This window comes from Antechinus flavipes, chromosome 1 (assembly GCF_016432865.1).
Source record: "Antechinus flavipes isolate AdamAnt ecotype Samford, QLD, Australia chromosome 1, AdamAnt_v2, whole genome shotgun sequence".
Classification (NCBI taxonomy): domain Eukaryota; kingdom Metazoa; phylum Chordata; class Mammalia; order Dasyuromorphia; family Dasyuridae; genus Antechinus; species Antechinus flavipes.
Window position 1 is genome coordinate 11,879,383 of NC_067398.1, and position 13,675 is coordinate 11,893,057.

Below are 13,675 nucleotides of genomic sequence, written 5' to 3' on the forward strand. Positions count from 1 at the left end.
AAGTTGTTTTGGGGGGAAATTTGTAAGCAACTGTTTTTATCCCCTTGAAGGGTATTGCTCCGATTCTGTTTGTTCAGCAGGCCTGCCTCCCTGGAGGTCCCGGTGGGGCTTGCCTGGCATCTGGGCACAAGGGTTAAAGTTGCCAAGACTGCCAGGAAGTCAGGACAAGTAGGGACCTGTAAACCAGAAAGTCAAGACCAAGGCCAAGCAGCTTGCAGTTTGTGACTGCTTAGAAAGAAACAGAGGTCCCAGGAGAGCTGGGGTCAAGATCAGGGCCAGGACGTGGCTCTTCTCCATTTTCAGGGGACGTTGGAAGCCTGAAAGCCTGGTGAGTAAACAAAGTCATGAGTCTAGAAAGCAGGAAGATGAGACCAAAAGTTTCCCGAGTAATTGTCTGGCCAATCCTTCATTTTCTAGATGAGGAAACTGAGGCAATTTAAAGTTCAAGCTACCAATGAGCACCAACACTCAAGGGCAGGAATGATTAGCCCCCTGGCTTTGGTGTAGGTAGTTTGGGGGCCCCAGGAGACAGCTCCAGTCCCACACAGCACAGCCTGAGTCTGGCAGAAATAGAGCTAAGAGGAAGAGAATCAGGACCTAACCCCTTTCCTACAGAGAGCTCTAAAACATCACACCTGGAAGAGACCAGAGGTGACAGCAAAAACAACCAGCTTCTCTTGGACTCCCCCAGCCCTTCCAGATATCACCCTCTCTCTCTCTTTCTTCAGAAGCCATCTAGCCTAACCTCCTTACAGATAAGGAAACTGAGGCGCAAAAAGCAGTAGTTTACAAACGACCGCAGGTCTAGAGTTGGCGGGGAACTCAAAGGCCATCCAGCCCACCCATCACCGCCAAAGGGGCTGATGGCTTGGGAAGATGAATCTGCCTAAAGCTACACAGGTACAGTGGGAGAAACAGCAAACTAAGGAGTATTGGAACTGGGGCAGAAAGGTCACAGGTCATCTTTCTCGAGTTGAAGGACAACGTGATGATGGGGAAGGCTTAGAGCGCGGCTTCCCTCAGATCCCCGAGAACAAACGTTTTCTCGGATGACTCAGGAGCTGGGCTGGTGCGGTCGTTCTATGGGCTAGGAGGGAATATTTGCTAATCTCATCTTTCATGTATCCTGAAAGTCCCTGACAGGTAAGCACTTTTAGCTTTCCTGGAAACAGATTCTTGGAGCCTTCACAGTCCAACTCTCACTTCTCGGCCGTTCCTGGGAGTCAGAGAGCCGAAGCTGATTCAGAACTAGGAGATCCCGATACCCACTTGGCTCACCATGTGGGTGAGGAAAGAGCAGGGACAAGCTCCTGGCTAGCCGGGTCAGGACGCAACCTGAATGGAGGATGTGTATTGTTAGGGCCAGGGCTCCTACCGTGCTAGTCACTTATGTATAGATGGGCATATGTATTTGTATGTGTGTATATGTATGTACATGTGCATATAGATGAATATATAAGAATATATGTGTATATATGTATATATGTGTACTTACATGTGCGTGTACATGTGTTTGTATATACAGATATGTGATTTAAAATTTTCTTTTTTATTTTAATTTAAAAAACAAGTTTGAAATTAAATGTCATTGTCCCGAGATCTCCATACCTAACATGGCCACTCAGAGAAAAAAAAAAATTATGAGAAACTATATTCATTACTTGTAGCTGTCAGCTCAAACACCACCTTGGCCATGAGAGCATCCCCGCTCTCCCCATTGGCTGGCGTTTCCTGCGCTCCCTATCCCCCTACAAATGACCTTATAGCTTTGTCTATATTCATATTGCCTCCCCTGAGTAGACAGCAGACACCAGAAGGGCAGGAATTGTTTCCTTTTCATCTTAGTATCTCCAGTTTCTGGCACATAGTAGGTACTTACAAAACATTTGCCAAATTGGAACTATAACCAAGAACAACCGAACTGTATACTCTTTCATGCAACCCAATCACAACTGGATCCATATCCCAAAGAGATCACACACAAAAAGGAAAAGAAACGATATGTACAAAAATGTTTATAGCAGCACTTTTGGGGTGGCAAAGGATTAGAAATTGAGGGAATCGATTGGGGAATGGCTGAACAAGTTGTGCTACATGAATACAAGAGAGTGTTTGGGGGCTATAAGAAATGGAGCAAGCAGATTTTGGAAAAACCTGAAAAGTCTTACACCACCGACGCTAAGAAAGGTGAACGGAACCAGGAGGATGCAGCAATACCGATGGGTGATGTTCCGCAATGACTGAGCTCTTCTCAGCAATACAGAGTGATCCAAGACAATTCCCATCAACTTGAAATGGAAAATGACAACGACATCCAGAGCAAGAACTAATAGAGACTGAACGCAGATTGAAGAACACTACATACACTTTCTTTGTTTTTTCATTGTTTTTCCTCCTCTGTCCTGTTTCTTCTTTCACGATCTGATACGGAAATATGTCTAGCATGATTACGCACATGTAACCTATATTAGATTGCTGGCCGTTGGGGTAGGGGAAGGGAGAAAAATTTGGAGCTCAAAATCTCATAAAAATGAATGCACACGTAACTGGGAGAAAAATAATATACTATTTTCATTTTAAATGGTTGTTTATTAATTAAGATCAGGTGCTGTTGACTTCTGTGTCCTCCAGAGTCTAGCGTAGTGCCTAGTATACAGTAGAGGTTTAATAAGTGCTTGTCGATTGATTGTTGCCCCCATCCCTTTGCCTATCCTTTTCCCTTAGTTCCTTAGTTCCCTCAGCAAGGATTTTGCTCCAAGTATTTCTACAACAAATTCACTGGAGGAACATTGAGCAGGAGTTTCCGGGAAGCCAGGCGCTGACCTGAGCACCAAGGACATGAAGACAGGCCACAAAACAGTCACCCCCTCCTTCGGAGATGAGTCTCCATGTGCTGTTGATTCAATTAGACAAAGGAGCGGAGGGGAGGAGATGGAGTGGCTCCAACGCCGGCCAAGGGCCTTTCCGGGCAAGGCTCTGGGATTTGTCCACTCACCAGGCCAAAAAGTCGTATAAAAAATGACCCGAAGGGGGAGAATCCATTCTCTCGGAGCCCATGACAAGATGGGAGAGGCTCTTGGAAACTTACCCAGACCGAACATCACTGGCCTGACCTTCCTTTGGGGCAGACATTCTAACAAATATATTTTTGTATTTGGATACGCGCAGCTTCCCCTGTTAAAGTGCAGGTAAGTCAGCAATTCGATTCAACAGATGTATTCTAAAGGCTGCCCAGGAAGCAACCCTAAGAAGAGCTATAATTAGGGTAGGGCAGTCAGGAATGTGTCCTAGGGTGCTGATTTGAAGAAGAGACTTCCTTCTGAGAGACAGGGTAGAGATTTCTTGCTGTTCCTTTTCCTCACCACATGCATATATATACCCACCCATCTGTGACCCTGCACTGATCCTGTACCATACAGTCCCTAAAACCTGCAGCTATGATACCATTCCCTTACCCAGCCCAAGATGAATCAGTTAAGTGAAGCACTATCAGGCACTTAAATTCAGCCTCTGATACTTTACTAGCTACATGAGACAATCTGCTGAACTACTATCTGCCTCAGTTTCTCCAGCTGTAAAAGAGGAGTAATAATAGCATTTACTTCTACCACCATCATCATCATCATCAGTCTTCATTATCCCTTTTCCCTTCCTTGGGCTAGATGCTCAGGGAGAACCTTTCAGTGAGAACTTCTTGGGAGGTAATTAATGCAACTACAGACTTGATCACCTTCTGCCTCTGGCCCCCCCACATTAGTCTGTTTTCCAAGCCCTTGCCGCTCCCACAGACAGCTATTTTTGGTTCTGGTGGAAAATAAAACCTTTGTCATGGCTCTGGGGATGCAAGGCAAGCAATTCTATAAATTCTGTTTGTTTCAGGATTATTGATGTATAGGGTCACAGCCTTAGAACTGCAAAGGACCTGAAGGTAATCTCTTCATTTGTACAACAAGGCACAAGTGACTTGTACAGGGTCACACACAGTCAGTGAATAGAGAACCGGGATTTACATCCAGGACCTCATCCTTCAAATGCAATATTTTTACCAATTCCCCCCTTCCTCACTGGTTCCTGGCTCTGAGCAATTAAGTATCTTAAGGCACTAAGTTTAGTGAATGATGAATTGTTTCCAGACAGAATTAAATCTATCTTGCATTTTGTTTACCAAGAGTATCTTGAGTGCCTGCTAAAGCACATACAGCTCTCTACAGTAAGGAGCCCAGAAGAATAAAGGAAGATTCAACTCAGCTCATAGAAACACAGATTTAGACATGAAAGGGACCATCAAGGCCAACCCCTCAATTTGCGAGCTTTTGTGAGGCCAGAAAGGATTTAGAATATCTTGTCAAGGGCCCAGTTATTGCTAATCTTGGGGAAGAAGAAGAGGGAGAAAGAGAAGAAGGAAGAGGAAGAGGAGGAGGAGGAGGAGAAAAGGAGATGAAGAAGAAGAAGAAGAAGAAGAAGAAGAAGAAGAAGAAGAAGAAGAAGAAGAAGAAGAAGAAGAAGAAGAAGAAAATGGAGAAGAAAGAAAGAAAGAAAGAAAAAAAGAAAGAAAGAAAGAAAGAAAGAAAGAAAGAAAGAAAGAAGAAGAAAGAAAGAAAGAAAGAAAGAAAGAAAGAAAGAAAGAAAGAAAGAAAAAAAGTAAAGGAGGAAGAAAAGAGGAGAAGGAGAAGAAGGGAGAAAAATCAGGTAAATGTTTATTTAGGTCTACATGTTACTCTCTTTTATTACTCAGTTTTCCTTTTTAAGCCTGCAGTTTGGGGTAATCCGTTTCCTGATGGAATTCTGAAAGTTTACTCATAGACATAGTCAGAAAATCCCCGGATTCACTGAAATCCCTCTCAGGATCTCCAGGATCCCTTCTGGTCTTGCAAAGGTGACTCGCAGTTCAGAGAGAACATTTCCCGTTCCCATTTCTAGCTGAACGCTAATAAAGCTCAGCTAGGCGTTATTCCAGCAGCCCAGCTGCTCCCATGATTGCTTTTTAAATTTATGCTCTTTTGAGAGGGGCCCGGACCTCTCCAAGCCCTTCTGGTTCTGGGAGAAGTTGGCTCTCCGGGGCCTGTTTGTGCGCCATCTCCATGGCTGGGGGATGATCGAATGCTTTCACTCGGTGCATTTGGATGCTCGGTCTTACATCAGGGCCCTATGAGCTGGTCAGCTTCCCCTAGCCAGGCCCAAGGAGCCCAGGGCTCTGCCTGACAAAGAGCAGATCTCCAGGAAGCTTTCCTCCTCTGCCTTTCAGCTGCCACCCCCCACCCCAACTCCGCCACAGCTCCAGTCCTAGCCCGGGAATCCACAAGGCCCCCCAGACCTGCCTGGCAGTCAGATGGACAGAATATCAACCCGGCCAAGAGTCTTGATGTCCATGGCACAGGGAATGATCACCGGGGACACAGTAGTCTGGAATCAGGGAGACCTGAGTTCAAATCCTGCCCCAAACTCTCACTGTGTGACTTTGGATTGGGGTGGGGGAGGGGGTTACTTAATGTCTACCTCAGTTTCTTCATTTGTAAAATGAAGGTAATAATTGCACTAACCTCCCAAGGCTGTTGTGAAAATCATATGAGAAAACATATAAAGTGCTTTGCAAGGCTTAAAGCACAGCACAACTTAGGATGTGGGTCTGCTCCCCTCCACCCCAGCCCTAGGCAGCTCAACTAGCCGTGGAACCTTCTTTCTTACTCCTTACAAAAGAGTTTTTTCCCACATTTAATCTCTGTTGCAGTTGAAGCAATGTTGGATTTGAAATCAGAGGATGTGGATTCAGAGCTTAGTTTTGCTATTTCCATATGTTTAACTGTTTTTTACTATTTTTTTTTTACTAATTTACTATTTTACTAATTTACTATTACCTCATTTACATTCATTATTGCTTCTATTAACCCAAATTGAGCTTGTAGTCCATTAAGATCTCAGTTTTTTTTTTTTTAATACAAACTGTTTCCCCACCAACCCCCTATTCTATAATGCCAAGTTGATACTTTGTAATCACAACTCTTTGTGTTTCTTTTTATTCGATTCATCTCATCATTCTAATCTCTTAATGGCTTTTTGGATCCTCTTCCACTGGGTCATTTCTCTTGACTTTGGGCCATTAACAACCATGATAAATATATCAACTATGACTTTCTTCAGATTATTGACAAAAGTACTTAATAGAAACAGGTCAAAGACAGATCCTTCAGGAGTCGTACCAGAGACTCCCCTTGATGTAGATATTGGACCAATAGTGATCGATTAACCAACTGTACTACTGCTTATCCCACAATTCTCCATCTAGTGCCCAATGGCAGCCCAACTCTGGGCTATGAATACTCTCAAAAAAGGAAATAAATTTAGTCTGGCATGAATGATTCTTGCTGGGAACACTGGCTATTAGCAATCATTGCTTCCCTTTCTAGGAGTTTGCAAGTCACCTTTTAATAAATGTTTTCAAATATGTCCAGGAATCAAAGTCTCACTGCTCTATAGTTGACAGACTTAACTCTGTTTTCTTTATTAAAATGAAAAAAAAATAATAATAACAATTTTAAAAACACCTCCTCTCTGAGGAAAACTCAATTCTATCTTACTAACTCTGGATAAAAAGATGCCAGATTCAGAGTTGGAAACGACATTAGACAGCATCCTAGTAAGTCCCTCAGTTGGCCCCCACAGGCTAAACAATTTGCCTGGGATGACAAAATTAGTCTGTATTTGAGGCAGTCATCGAGCTCCAGTCATTCTGACTCCAACCCCTGCGCTCAGTCTACTGCTTCTGTTCCCTCTTGTGATTGTATTTCAACTTTCTATTAACAAAATTATGTTTTGTTCTTTCTAGTCCAAAGATGATTCATTCCCCTTGACTTTAAAAAAAAAAAAGCACAACAGGAATTGAGTGGTTCTGCCTTCCCTTCCTTAGTCAGGATTGTCTTTCTAATCCACACAGAAGCAATCCCACTATTCTTTGGGACCTTCTCTGGTGGGTTTTTTTTACAAGGCTGGGTGATGAGTCAACAGTTTCCTGTCATATCTCTTCAACACTGATTGCACCCTGAGAATTGCCTTTTATTTTATTCAGTCTGAGATCCCCAAGACAGGCTTTATGGCATTATGTGTTGCAATCTAGCCTGGGCATTAAGAAGCTTTGAATTCAAGTGCTGACTGCCACATACTATGTTTTCCTGAGCAAACTAATTAGCCTTTCACTTCTCTAGGGAATTCTGAAATATACAGTGCAGATAAGATGCCAGTCTCAATTATCCCAAAGAGTATCTTCATCCAATAATTCTTCATAACAATGATAGATCCCAACCCTCCTTCTAGTCCTAACAATCTCCAAAATACATTTTTGAGAGGCAATTGGGAGTAAGTGACTTGTCCAAGGTCCATACAGTGCAGATAAGATGCCAGTCTCAATTAGCAGAAAGAGTATCTTCATCCCATAGATCTTCATCACAATGATAGGTCCCTACCCTTCTTCTAGCTCTAAAGATCTCCAAAATATATATTTTTTTTGAGAAGCAATTGGGATTGTGACTTGCCTAGAGTTACACAGCTAATAGCAAGTATTAAGTGTCTGGGACCAGATTTCAAAATACATTTTCAAAAAATGGAATATTCTATATTTATAAAATAACAACATTGTTACTATTAATTTTATATATAAATGAATAATCCAAACCAACTGAGCTCTCAATGTCCCCCTTACAACTCAGGGGACTTCTTGTATTATTCTTGTCTCCATTTATCTGTCATCTATTTAGCCTTTCATCGATCCATTGATCATCTAGTAATCTCTTTTTCTATCTCGTCTCTGCCTACCGATCTTTGTTTGTATCTGTTTTTTTTTCTTCTTACTTCTTTCCTTTCCATTTTTCTTCCTGTAAAACTGTTTTTTTTTCTCATTTTCATCTTGAAATACCATTTTTTAAACAATTGACATGCTTAAAGAAATCCCCAAATCAGGGAACATATGTTAAATTCTAAAGCATAAAGTTCACATTAGTAGATAGAATGGGGGCGGAGGGGGGGGAGGGGAAGAGGAAGCAAAAAAGGATGACTCCTCCTGTAATGGGACTGGGCACCCAGTTTTAGTTTGTTTTATTTTCTGATGCCATTTTGGTGCTTTTTTCACTGAATCTAAGATATGGTGGCAAGGTTTAACTCAGTCGTGTTCACTTGGGGCCTCCAGATTGAGGAAGGTCGATGTCCTGCTCACCTGATAGTCACCAACTCTGTGACAAAGAGCAAGTCCCTTAATTGGATATTGGAGTCAGAAGATCCTGGGCTCACAAATCCTTGCTCTGATATTTATTGGCTGTCTGACTCTTAGCCTCAGTTTCCTTATCTGTAAATTGGGGATTATGATACTTTATGAGAGTTATAGCAATGCTTAAATAAGAAGAAAAGGGCTGAACAAAATTTTAAGAGCTTGAGGCAGCAGATTAGTGAAAAGGAAGGGAGGCAGAAGGTAGAGAACCCAGTGGCTAGGCTATTTACTCCCTGTGGGACTGGGGGCCAGTCCTGAGCCTCTCTAAATATCACTTTCCTATTTTGTAAAATGAATAGAGTAGGGTTAGGGGCTCCCCAAGGTCCCTTCCTGCTCTAAAGCTAGAAGCCTCTGATCATAACTACCATGGTTCAGAAACTACACTGAAGAGGGATGGCTCTCCCGAAGAAGAACGTATCACTGAGCCAGATCAGGACAAGTGGGCACGTGCCACATTTACTCTTCACTCAGGGTTCTATGGGAAAGAGAAGGCAAGACAACATGGCCTCCCAAAACTTGCTTCTGCCATTCCTTAAACAAGGCTGAAGCCAAGGCCATGGATCCTCACACACAACCCTTTATACACTGAAGTCATTACCTCAGCTGATACCATGACTGGCATTTATTGCTTATTGGTGAGGAGCTTGGTAGGTAGCCCCCCTGCCTCGGGTCCAGGAGGTCAAAGGTTCACATTCAGCCTAGAGAAAGAACTGGCTCTCATCCAAGATGGTGGGTGGGCTTTGCTCAGCTCTGGGAGAGAGTGTCCTGCAGGGAGATCTTCCCCGTTCTTGTGGTCAGGGGAGAAGAGGAATGGCTCTGAGAATTAAATTCATAATGTCTGGAGCCAGAGACACTGGAGTGTGGTTGCTGGAAATAGGAGGCTTGGTAAGGAGAACACAGCTCCCTGATGCTTGTGAATTTTTCAGACAGAAAATTCCCCTTCTCTTTGCAAATCCTACAACTCAATCCAACAAACCAATCAATCAGTCCACAAGTATTGCCCACTCTGTTCCAGAAACATCTACTTTGCGTGCTAGGCGCAAAAATAAAAGTCTCCCCCCTCCCCCCCAAGGAGTTTACTATCTCCTGGAATGACATATTCACAAAGAAAGAAACAATAATAATTTGTTTAAAAGCCTAAACACTAGACAATGAACACACAATGGCAGGAATAGGAACAGTTGGGACAGTAGGGAAACAGGAGGACATGGTGAGACTCCTGGATTGAGTCTTGAAGGACACAGGGACGTTGAAATGAGAAGGGAGACTCTTCCAGGGAGGTGGACAGTAAAGCTCAATGGGGACCATCTGGGATACTGGTTATTCATCCAGTGAATGGATAAGATCCTGAGCTCTTTCTCTCAGTTTTTGAGGTGAAGTAAATCAGAAGAGAGAAGGAGTGATGTAGCTCAGTTTGGTTTGGAATAAAGAAAATCTGAGTTCAAATCTGCTTCCAGATACTTAACTGCACTCGGATACTTAATTGCTATGTGACCCTGGGAAATGGCTAAGCACTCTAGTATTTCTGCCAAGAAAATCTCACTGATCTCAAGTGCCATAGCCCAGGAGATCACAAAGAGTCAGACAGGATTAAACAACAAGTAACCAGGGGGTGGGATTGGGTGTGAGGGGGGGACTACAAACAATGGCTCAGAGCGAACTTGCTATCATACTCACTATGATGGCGAGTGGGTTTCACTAGGTCCATCACAAACTCCAAAATGGTATATCATTGCGGAGAAAAGGAAATTTAGGAATGATTCTATGGAATACAGATTTTCCTTCCCTAACATATGCAGCAGGTAAGTAGATTTGCAAAGTAAACAAAAGCTGCCTGATACACATATTTACTAACTTCCCAACACATCTGCCACAGTCATCACAGAGAACTCTACGAAAGCAAGGGCTGTTCTTGAAAGGAAACTGTCCATGTGAAAAATCTAATTCTCTTGTAAGGATGCCAAGTTAAATGCTTACTGGTAAAAAAGATTCCTAGTAGTAAAGAAGACAATGCCCTGAACCAAAAATGCCCAAAGATTGTTGCTAGATTCCCTCAAATGTTGATCCAGAGCTGAATGGACCTCACAGGTCAGATCATTTTGACTAATGTCATCATTTGATAGATGGGGAAACTGAGGCCTAAAAAGGACATACCATTTCTCCATGGTTGAACAGCTAGTGTAACTGAAATCCACGTTTTCTCATTCCAAATCCAAAGATCTTTCCAAGGTGGTTAGGAAATTAAGACATTGACTACCACTCCAAAGGCTAAATACTGTTCCATGAAAAAGAAGGTTGGCACTCCAATAGATCAATAACTCTACAAGCTTCTTTGAGCCCCAGTCCTGCCCACCCCACCCTGGGCATCTTCAAACATTTGAAAAAACAAAAGTAAATATTGGACCTGCTCTGGTGTCAAACTGTTACTTGGTCCTCCCAGCAGTATCCCTCCTCCTCTCCTCCTCCTCCTTCTCCTCCTCCTTTCCTCCTCCTCCTCCTCTTCTTTATAGACAGGTAAAGATGGATCTCTTGAAGGAATTGGGGGTCACACTCTAGGCAAAGGTTGGACAGGTGATCAATGAGCGGCGTGAGACTTTGCCGTGGTCATGTGCCTCCAACAGTGGCTGGATCATCTGAGACAATGACAAGCAGAAGCGACAAGAGGGCAGCATTAAGAGCCAGAGGCAATGAACAGGGGTGGGCACTCTCTAGGGCTTTCCACTGCTTTTCATGCTCTGGAAGTCTTTGTTTGGCTAGGGGATTCTATCCAAGTGCTCCTTCCTACACTTTCTATTCCCCAGTTCTTTGGGTATATTCCTTTAAACCATTCCGGATGCTCAGTTTAACAAAACTTCAAAAGAGTTGGGTGGAGAGCTCAGGGAACTCAGTCCTTTTCACCTCCAGCAAAGCTCCTGGTTGCCATGAAAATCAATTTGGAGCATGACCCGGAGGGATAGGTGGAGCTGCAACCTCATTCCTGGTTCCTTTCTTTTACATTCCTGACAGCAACAAAACAACCAATCACCAAGCTCCAACAACTGCCCTAAGGTTTCAGCCATTTTTTTAGGAGTCACAAGCTCTTACTGCCCAATCAGTGAGAAAAGAAAAGATTTGGCTCAATAGTCAATTATTTAGTCTACAAGATGCCAGAAATAAGTAAATAAATAAACAAAAAAGATAGATAAATGAATTAACTAACGAACAAATAAATAAGCAAACAAATGAATAAATAGATAGATAAAGAAATAAATACATTTGGTCCAACCTGGGTAATATTGCTTTACACACACACTTCATAAGATCCATTCTACCTGCCACAGTCCAGATCAAATCATATATTCTTACAATTTTCATATTGTTGAAATAGAAGAGCACACAAAAATCACCAAATATGGCATCTTGAGCCCCAAAGCAATCATCCTTCTCAAAATCCCAGAATTTCCCCTTTCAAACTTTGCTGGCCATCTAACCTACCCTGTACCTGAAGAAGAGTTCCCTGGATAATTCATCAAACACACTAGCCTTTAGCCGAAGACTTCCTAGGAGGAGAAACATTACTTCACTCTTCCCATTACCCTTTTTGATGGCTCTAATAATTAAGCCTAAACTGGCTTCTTTGCAGCATTTTCCTGTTGTTCCCACTTCTCCCCTTAGGACCAAACAGAACCAGTTTAATCTCTTTTCCATATGCCAACTTTTCAAATACTTAAAGACAGTCAATTCATCATCATGTATTTATGAAGTGCTCACTTTTTGCACAGATATAACATTTCTGCTTATTATTCTCTTCATTAGGTTAGAAATTAAATCTCATTTAATCAGTCCTCTTCAGATGTAGATGCCATGTCCTTTTACTTTCCTAACTGACTTTTGAATATTCTCCAGATTATAAATGTTTTTTCTCACCTGTGGTCCCCAGAATTGAACATGATACTCTGGGTGAGGTCTGCAAAGATAGTCCAATGGGAATAAATTTCACCTCCTTATTCTAGGGAGCTTTTCCTCTGCTAAGAAGGAAGGACCAGCCATGTCAAGTGAGGCAAAATGTGCTTGGTCCTTGGAGATATTCTTAAATTCCATCCTTCTAGGGTGAGACCCAAGATCACATTGACATATTTTTCTCATATATCTTCTTGGAGTATATCTTTTGTTTTCCCCCTCTAGATCCCCCTCTTCCCTTGCTTAGGACGTCCCAGGAGACAGTGAGAAGCGATCTCATTTTTCTTACACTTAATTTAATTTTGTTAATGTTGGCATTTTAGATAGGCCCAAGCTCAGGCAACTAAGGAAGCTCACTGGCTTATGAAACAGATCAGGTCAATGGCACAGAATGGAATGTTTTCAAGATGATCACTTTTCCTTTTCCCGATGTGGACTGACCAATATAGAAGCAAGATCATTATGGGGGTGGGGAAGATGGGAAGAAAGAAATAGAAGAAAATTTGGTTTATTTATTCATTTGGGATTTTTTGATTTGTTTTTGTTTTTGTTTTTTTGAGTGGGGATCCAGAGTTGAAGGAACTGTCAATATGGTATCAGAGCCATAAATAGGGTAGAGCGACTGGGGCTCTTTCCCAAGGCCCTAAAATTGAGAGGATGCTCATAGCATTGGCTGTCTTTCAGCAGCTAGTTAGTCAAAATAAGGAATTAAGATAGAAAGTTTTCAGATGTTTCCTCCCTCAAGGACCAAACACTAGGTAAGCTCCTTCATGCCCCTTCCTATTGAACTTTATGGTCCCCATCCTAACCTCCTAAGTAGTGCTACTACTGATTTGTGGATTTCTACCATTTCCTTCCTTCTTGTTTGGTCTAAGGAAGGTCCATTGTACATCAGCAACTGATCTGCAACCAATAGGCTTAGAAAATTTTGCCTGAGGCCCTGAAGTGACCTGCCTGGCTTAATGCAGCCAGTATGTTTCTGGGCAGGACAGAAATCCTGGGCTCCCTAACTCCAAAGGACACAATGCCTCTTTTAGCAGAGTTGAAGACCTTTTCCTTTCCCTTTTTTTTGTTTTAAATTGGCACATGGTGACCTTATCAAGAAGAAAAGAAGTCACTCAGAAATAATCTGAGTTCCTGATTCCCACAGTCCTAAACACATGAGGATAAGGGATTTTTCCCATCAAGCCATCCAGAAAGCAATCCCACAGACAAAAAGAAGCGTCTTAACACGGGACAATAAATGGTTTTAGATTTTTCTCTTACCAAGAAATTGATTAGGCTTTTTTCTTCTAGTAAAAGTATCCTGCCTTGATACTCACTATGGACATAATCATCTCATTAATCAGCCTAATCAGATGCAATTCCTTTCTTTGGATCCCTTTGCTGGTTGACTATAAGTCTACATCAATCCTCAATGTTGGGCCCTGAGCCTGTTGCTCAAGTAGCTCCAAATTCCATTGGCTGGGGATTTAGACCGCT

The 13,675-nt window shown here is 42.4% G+C and overlaps 1 protein-coding gene across 5 annotated transcripts in view; it reads right to left on the reverse strand.

Moving 5' to 3' along the window:
* ERC2 (ELKS/RAB6-interacting/CAST family member 2) overlaps window positions 1–13,675 on the reverse strand; it is a 985,497-nt gene that overhangs the window by 102,026 nt on the left and 869,796 nt on the right. The window contains exon 19 of one of the 5 annotated variants that reach the window (XR_007950813.1): window positions 10,659–10,887. The exons of the other annotated variants lie outside the window; for them this stretch is intronic. The gene's annotated coding sequence lies outside the window, so the exon portion shown is untranslated. The remainder of the gene's footprint in view (window positions 1–10,658; window positions 10,888–13,675) is intronic. 5 annotated transcript variants of the gene reach the window in all.